The sequence below is a fragment of the Helianthus annuus genome, chromosome 2 (genome assembly GCF_002127325.2).
Source record: "Helianthus annuus cultivar XRQ/B chromosome 2, HanXRQr2.0-SUNRISE, whole genome shotgun sequence".
Classification (NCBI taxonomy): domain Eukaryota; kingdom Viridiplantae; phylum Streptophyta; class Magnoliopsida; order Asterales; family Asteraceae; genus Helianthus; species Helianthus annuus.
In genome coordinates, this window is record NC_035434.2 from 117,441,605 (window position 1) to 117,448,956 (window position 7,352).

The following is a 7,352-nucleotide window of genomic DNA, read 5'->3' on the forward strand; positions in this document are numbered from 1 at the left end:
ATGTACCCTAGTACAAACTAATGCAACAAAACGCACCTAACGAGCATCCTACACGCGAAACGGAGATCATGTACTCAAGTCTGGCCCCTTCGAACAAGGGCACCAACGTTCTCCTATAAATACCTAGCCACTCTCATTCATTCTAACATGCTGCCATTCTTTCCAAAAAGCTGCCGAATTGTTGTCCGACTGTTTTTCAAGTAAGATCTACTGTTTTTACTTGTTAAAACAACGTTATCCACTATGATTTTCCACAAGATTCACTCCGATTTCATCAAACCTTCTTAGTTTTCATCAAAAATCCTTTGTTTTCAACTAAACTTCATCGTTTTCATCCTAACTTCTCTATTTTTATGAAAACCTTCATCTTTTTCATCGAATCTTCATATTTTATCATGGGTCTACACTTAACCGAGTGTATTGGGCCTAGCTTCGGCTTCCCAAGTTAGAAATCTACTGATTTTGCACCCACCAAGTGTTAGATCTAAGAGAAAACCCTTTAAAAAGCCTTTCTAAACTTGATTTTTGCACAAAAACGGACCAAACCGACACATATTTCATTGACTGGATAGTGGGACGAGATGGTGTCGAGACCGTCATGAATAGGACTCGAAAACACATCCGATTCAGACAAGAAAACAGCTCCGAACGCCAAGAACAGCCACGAATGCGAGCTGGACTGTTCTGTGCGAAGCCCGGCTTTCGTATGAAGGCATTGACTTTGCACATCACAACCCGATTCTCATCCATGACTCAGACAAAGACCTCTCCGACTCTAAGTTTAATCATAGCTTAAGGTTGAAGGGGTGAACACTCGATTTTTCGAATACAGAAGCGAAGCACACTCGATTTTGGACAACGAAAGCCACACATGTACGAAGACCCCACCTTCACACAAAGGCACACCTTCGTACAAAGGCACTAGCTTCGTACAAAGCCTTTGTTTCCCACTCGACACTCTGATTTTCGGCCGTTTCAGCACTTTAGAGGACTTACGCTTCTGTTCCCGTACGCAGGCTGATCCGACGCTCCCTTCAATCCATTTCAGAACGTGTTTACTTGCTAAGCACGCACTGTGAGTACACTCGAACCCTTTTTCGCTTAACGCACTTTTGGGTGTTACATACGTTCTCTATCAAAAACACAACACTTAAACGCTTTCTAAACGCTAACCGCACTCGCATGATATATGTAATTAGTTGAATATTTGTTGTTATGTTACACAGTGATGACATGCCCTACCGCCCTTAGCAACGATAGTACTATTGTTTGGACTCAGCACCTGTTTAGTCAGGGGTTGTTAAGGATCACATACTTTACTTCACGTACTCACTACGGTGAACATGTGTCGCGCATACTCTACTCACAGTCATGTGGTTAGCTTGTATCATTATTGATAGTTACTTGATTTGCCTTTACATGTTACATGCTGCTTATCGTAAACACTTTTAATACTATAGTTATGCTAAACTTGTGTACTCACCTTTACATTGTTGTATTGACTTTATTTTAACGTATATGACAGGTTGATGAATTGTTTGCTGCAAATGGACAGGAAGTCTAGAAACCCATAATAAAAATCTAGGTTGTCGAATCTTTATTTGTTTGAGAGACTTGTTATCCGTTATGACTGTTGTTGAAATATTTGTTTATTCGTATGGGATAATGAACTTGTTAAATATTGTCACTAAATAGCTGTTATGGATTCCCTTGAGCAATTTGGTTCGCCTAGTGCCGCGCCCCGATGATTCTGCCATTGGTTGGGGTGTGACAGATTGGTAGCAGAGCCATAACTATAGGGAATTATGTCGAGTCATGTAAAACATACCTAGTCTATAGTCTAAGTACCAAACATACCACCTTGTGCGAACCCACCTAGTGTGGCTTCGTACGAACTCACATGTGATACTCTTGTGCGAACCCACTTAGTGTGGCTTCATGCGAACCCATACGTTACACCTTCGTACAAACCCACATACTACAGCTTCGTACGAAGGCAGCCTTTCCTAAGGCTGAAAATCCATTTTGCCTTTCCTAAGGCTAACACAATACACATGTTTGAAAAACGCTCGTATAACACAAACGAGTGATTGTGTCGAGATTAGGTGTGATAACCAAGAACTCTCGATAAGATCACTCACTCCTATTTTACTCTTAGCCCAAGAATCTTTCGTTGAGTTAGGAGTGATATCCATATCTCGATTTCCTTTCTATCTCGTGGTTGTTTAACCACAGTTAGGAGCGAAGTTGTTAAGTTAGGGGTGAAACCCGCATCTTAATAACCTGTTCCACTCTCTACTTCAATTTAAAAAGATCTCACCAAAGTCTCGACTGTTCCAATGACTCGAGTCACGTAGTAACTGGAAGGATGAATGTCGGTAGCCGTATCACGGTGAGAGCATAGTCTATTAGGCTAAAGCATGTACTCGAACTCGTTGGGAATAGTTGAATCACTTTGGGTAGTCGATGTCTAACACCCAAGACATTCTATTTTGTTTTAAGCCTACAATCGTCGATTTTATGCATTCAAATCGCGTGTATGTGTTTTAAGTTTGTGAATTTTACTGTTTACTCTACATCGATTTCTCGTTTTTCTCGCTACTCGCCTACAAAACGCGCACAACTCGCACAACTCTCGTAATCTAAAACACTAACTAATCGCGAACAAACTAAGAAGCCTCGTACGCTATATTCCTCGCCTATACTACATTATCGCTCGTAACTCTCGAACGCTTTACGCCATTTAAGAGAAGGTGAATACGTGCAAAATATGTGTTTATGTGAATTATGTGCTCATACGTGCTTATGTGTATACGTGCCTATATGATTATGTCCTTATGTGCTTACGTGTTCCTGAGCTTTAATAGTAATAATAAATATGTTGTATAAAACGCAAACCTTTCAAACAAAACCCAACATGATCGAATATCATCCGAATCTGTTCGCAGATGTCGTTTTTTGGATCACACACTCGCCGAACTGTTCAGAGGAACAATGCTGACAAACATATTGTAACAACTCTCACTAAAATTTATAAATTAGAATAGTAATTAGTCAATAAAAACACCCTAATTGAGATATCCAAATGATTTGGCACTAACCCTGAAATTTCCGGAAAAATCGGAATCAGGATCAGGGCCCCTAAAACTCAGGGGGGTTAAACCCTGTTTGATATTTACATCGAATTAGGCTAGTTGCAATACAATTAAACGCACACACTATCGAGGTGCTGCCATGGAACAGGGTAATTACTCAATCGCTATTACGATTCAGTTTCCGGAATCAATATATCCAAGGAATGCCTAAGTGCCGCCCACATTGGGCTATGCTTTATCGTTTGTCGGTAATCCGATAAATGAGCTGAAGCATTGTACTTTGTCGTTGTCGATAATTCGATACACGAGTTGAAGTACTATACTTTGTCGTTTGTCATTTTGATAAATGAATTGAAGTATTGCACTTGGTCATTCATTGTAAGAATTGATCTCGGGAAATTATCGTAATTGCTGTATTGATCACTAACTCTGTTTTGTGTGCATTATTGTGAAATTAGGTTAACAGGGATAAAATCATATTCTGTCAGTACTAAATCTGCAATGTGAGTTATTCTTCTTTTATAAACTTTTTTCTCACAGTTTGTGAGCTGTTAACTGTTTACAATACTCCAAATTATTTTCAGAATTATAACTTACAGTGATTAAGTTTATGTAATCACCAAGTTACAGCCGGTATGTGGGGTATTGTGCACATTACTTGATAATCGTCACCATTGGGGCAGCCATTGGGTGATATGACCATAATCACAGACACCATTGGACGTATGGGCCAATGGGTCGAGTGGTAAAGTACTGTGGGTAGATTGGTTGATATCAGAAACATTGTAAAAGATCTTACCACTGTGAATTATAATAAATGTGTCATTTTCCAGTAACTAGAATAATTCACTCAGTATTTCCCCGCTGACAAAATCTTTTCCAAATATATTTCAGGTGATCTGCTGTAATTCAGGAAAAATGCAGGGGAAGCATTTCAAGCTTAAGATAGTGGCTCGATATAAAATAAAGAAATGTGTTTTATTACTAAAAACTTGTTATTGTAAATTACCGGGGTTTTATCCCGAATTGTGAAATAAAAATAATCGGGAAAAGTTTTAACTTAGCCGATCCTGTGAAATAAATTTTCCGCTGCTAAACTCACAATAAACAGAATACCGCAGACTTTCTGTCTCGCGGGTTCTGAAATGGGTCAAACCGGGTCGGGGGCCGTGACAGAAACAAGGTGGTATCAGAGCCACTAAGTTAAGCTAATTAAGTATTTAGACGATACTTAATTTTCCTGATTACTATTACGTGATTATGTGTTTATGTGCTTCTAACTGATTATTTGTTAGTTACAGTATGGGTAAACAAAAGTTGCAAGATATCTATCTTAAATTAGATAGATCAATTTACGAAGAGGGAAGTTCGTCTAAAATTAAAATTTCAAAGCTCCCTACAATTCCTGAAGAAGGAATATTTGTGCAAAAAGCGAATTATGAAAATCCGCTTTCTCCTAGAAAAAGGAGTATGATTATTAAGAAAAGTAAGGAGCAAATCAGAGAAAAGAAAATTAAAAAGGAAACCCTGGAGTTACTTAACAAATCACCTTGGGAAGATAAACTTGATGAAAAATGGGCTAATTTATATATGCTAGCTACTGTAGCAGAAAATGCCAATCTTTAAAAAGTATTTTAAATATAGTACTGGTAATTCTCAGTAAGTAGATAAATAAAACTGAGTGTGTTTTTCTGTATTTTGTACCAATAGTATGCAATAAAACTTTTGTATTTATTTGTTAAATTCTGTTCCAAAATCTTAACTTGATATTTTGTGCATTTTGCATATATGCTACACAGCATGAATGAGATATCTGAAGCTTTTCAGAACCTCAATCTGTATCCAGTGAATATCGAAGTTTCACATGAATTTACGGGATATTTTGCTGATGTGGACCAACCTGTAAAACTCCCTACTCCACCAGTGACCAAACCAAAAAGGAAGCCAAAGAAAAATTATGTTTGGGGAAGCCGTATACGTAAGAAAAAGTCAGTTACAAAAACCCCTAAAACTAGTAAACCATTAGACAAAGGAAAAGCGATTATAATCCAAGAAAACCCTAATCCACAAGAACAGGAAACTGAAACTAATGATGAGGTTAGGCAAATGGAGGAGCAGTTTGATCAATATTCTCAGGGAATAGAAATAGAAATAGGACAAGGTTCTAACCCAACTCAGGTAGAAGTCGGAGAGAGTTCTAATCAAACCAGGAGAGTTACTTTTCAGGATCAGATAGATATTTTACTAGAAAAATGTGAAACTATGCAACCCGCCAACACTTTACCTATCCTATTGAAAACCCAATTCCCATGAATTTTTCACCAACAACTACTGAACCTATAATCCATGATCAACCTGTAGAAATGGAAGAGTGGTGGACAAACGATTGGCAATTCCAAAATATTGTCAATAGCCCTTACTCGTTTCTTCCACAATTCAACCCAGAACCCCTACCTAATCCACCAATGAGCAATGAAAACCTGGCTGAACTTCGCCATTTCGGTGAAGAGTTGATGGATGCAGGGAATAGAATTAGGGAAATAGGGGGACAGATTGCCTGGAAGTACGACGAGAGGGAATTCCGTTTTTAAAATGACAAGCAAAAGGGTGGTATAACTATCTTTGTAAAATAGTAAATAGCGAAACCAGTTGTAACATAACGAATAAAACGTTGTAAGATATTTGTGTGTATTGATGCATACTATACTGATATAAAATGGAAATCGAGAAATCGATAATTTTGGCTTTATGTGCTATAAATTGTTTGACTATCTGTATAAATTATTAATTGCTAATTTATCTTAATAAATTATCATCAGATGGCAAATAACGATAACGAACCAGTAAATGAAGTTAATCAATCGGAGCAACACCCAGAGGATCAATATATGACCAAACAAGATATTGAAAATATGGTTGCCCAGGGAATAGCCAACGCAATTCCAATGTTCGTTGCTGCTATGAAAAATCCAAACGATACGCAACATATCATTCCTAGCAAACATACTATCGAAGATAATTTCAGTAATAGCATAAACGGGGGCAATGATCATATAAATCATGACAATGAATCTCAGCACACACAGCGCCCTAAGAAACGAAAGGCTGCAACATCTGGTTGCACTTTCAAAGAATTTCTTGCTTGTAAACCCGCTGAATTTGCAGGCAACGAAGGAGCAACTGCAACGCTGCGATGGTTGGAGAAAACCGAAGCAGTTATTGCAATAAGTAAATGTGCTGAAGAAGATCAAGTCATGTATGCCTCAAATCTGTTTAAAGAAGGAGCTCTAGAATGGTGGAACACAGTGCTACAGGCAAAAGGCAGATGGATAGCTTATGCTATGACTTGGGACGAATTTAAAAATCTTGTCGAAAGAAAATTCTGTCCTGAGTATGAGAAGGAACAATGACAAATAAGCTCCTCAATCATCGAATGACCGGGGTGGATTGTCGTGGTTATACTTCGACATTCTTCGAATATGCGAGAGTGGTACCTAATCTGGCTTCGCCAGAACCAGTACTCATTTCTCGATATATTTGGGGATTAATTAGCGAAATTCGCAATATCGTTAAGGCAGCGAGACCTCGCACTATTGACGATGCAGTGGAATTAGCTAATACCTTAACCAACGAACTGATCCGTACAAGAGATGAAGATAGGAAGAAAGAATTGGCTCAGAAAATTACCCAAGGATTTAGGGTGGGTAATAGTAGTAATTTCAGGAAGAAAGGAGCGAGACAACCTTCCGTCCCATCATTTTGCAGAAATTGCAGAAGGAAGCATTTTGGAAAATGTAATGCAATTTGTAACTTCTGCAAATCTGTAGACCATAGTGAGGAGAACTGTAAGAAGAAAACTGTAACCTGTTTTCACTGTGGAGAAATGGGACATTACAAAACCGAATGTCCTAAACTGAACAAAATCATCGATAACAAACCCAAGGCAGCTGAAGGAACTACTAAGAAGAATGTTAGAGCATTTCAGGTAACTACTCAAGAAGCAGAACTTATTCCGGATGTGATCGCCGGTACGTTTTTAGTTCACAACGTCTATGCCAAAGTATTATTTGACTCTGGTGCAAACCAAAGTTTTATAAATACTTCATTCTGCCAAGCTCTTAAATTACCATTAACTACAGTTAGGCAGATTTTTACAGTCGAAACTGCAGATGGGAATTCAGTAGAAATTAATCAGGTTTTGCAAAAAGTAGAAATAGAACTTTCAGGTCATAAATTTGTTGCAAACCTATTTCCTAT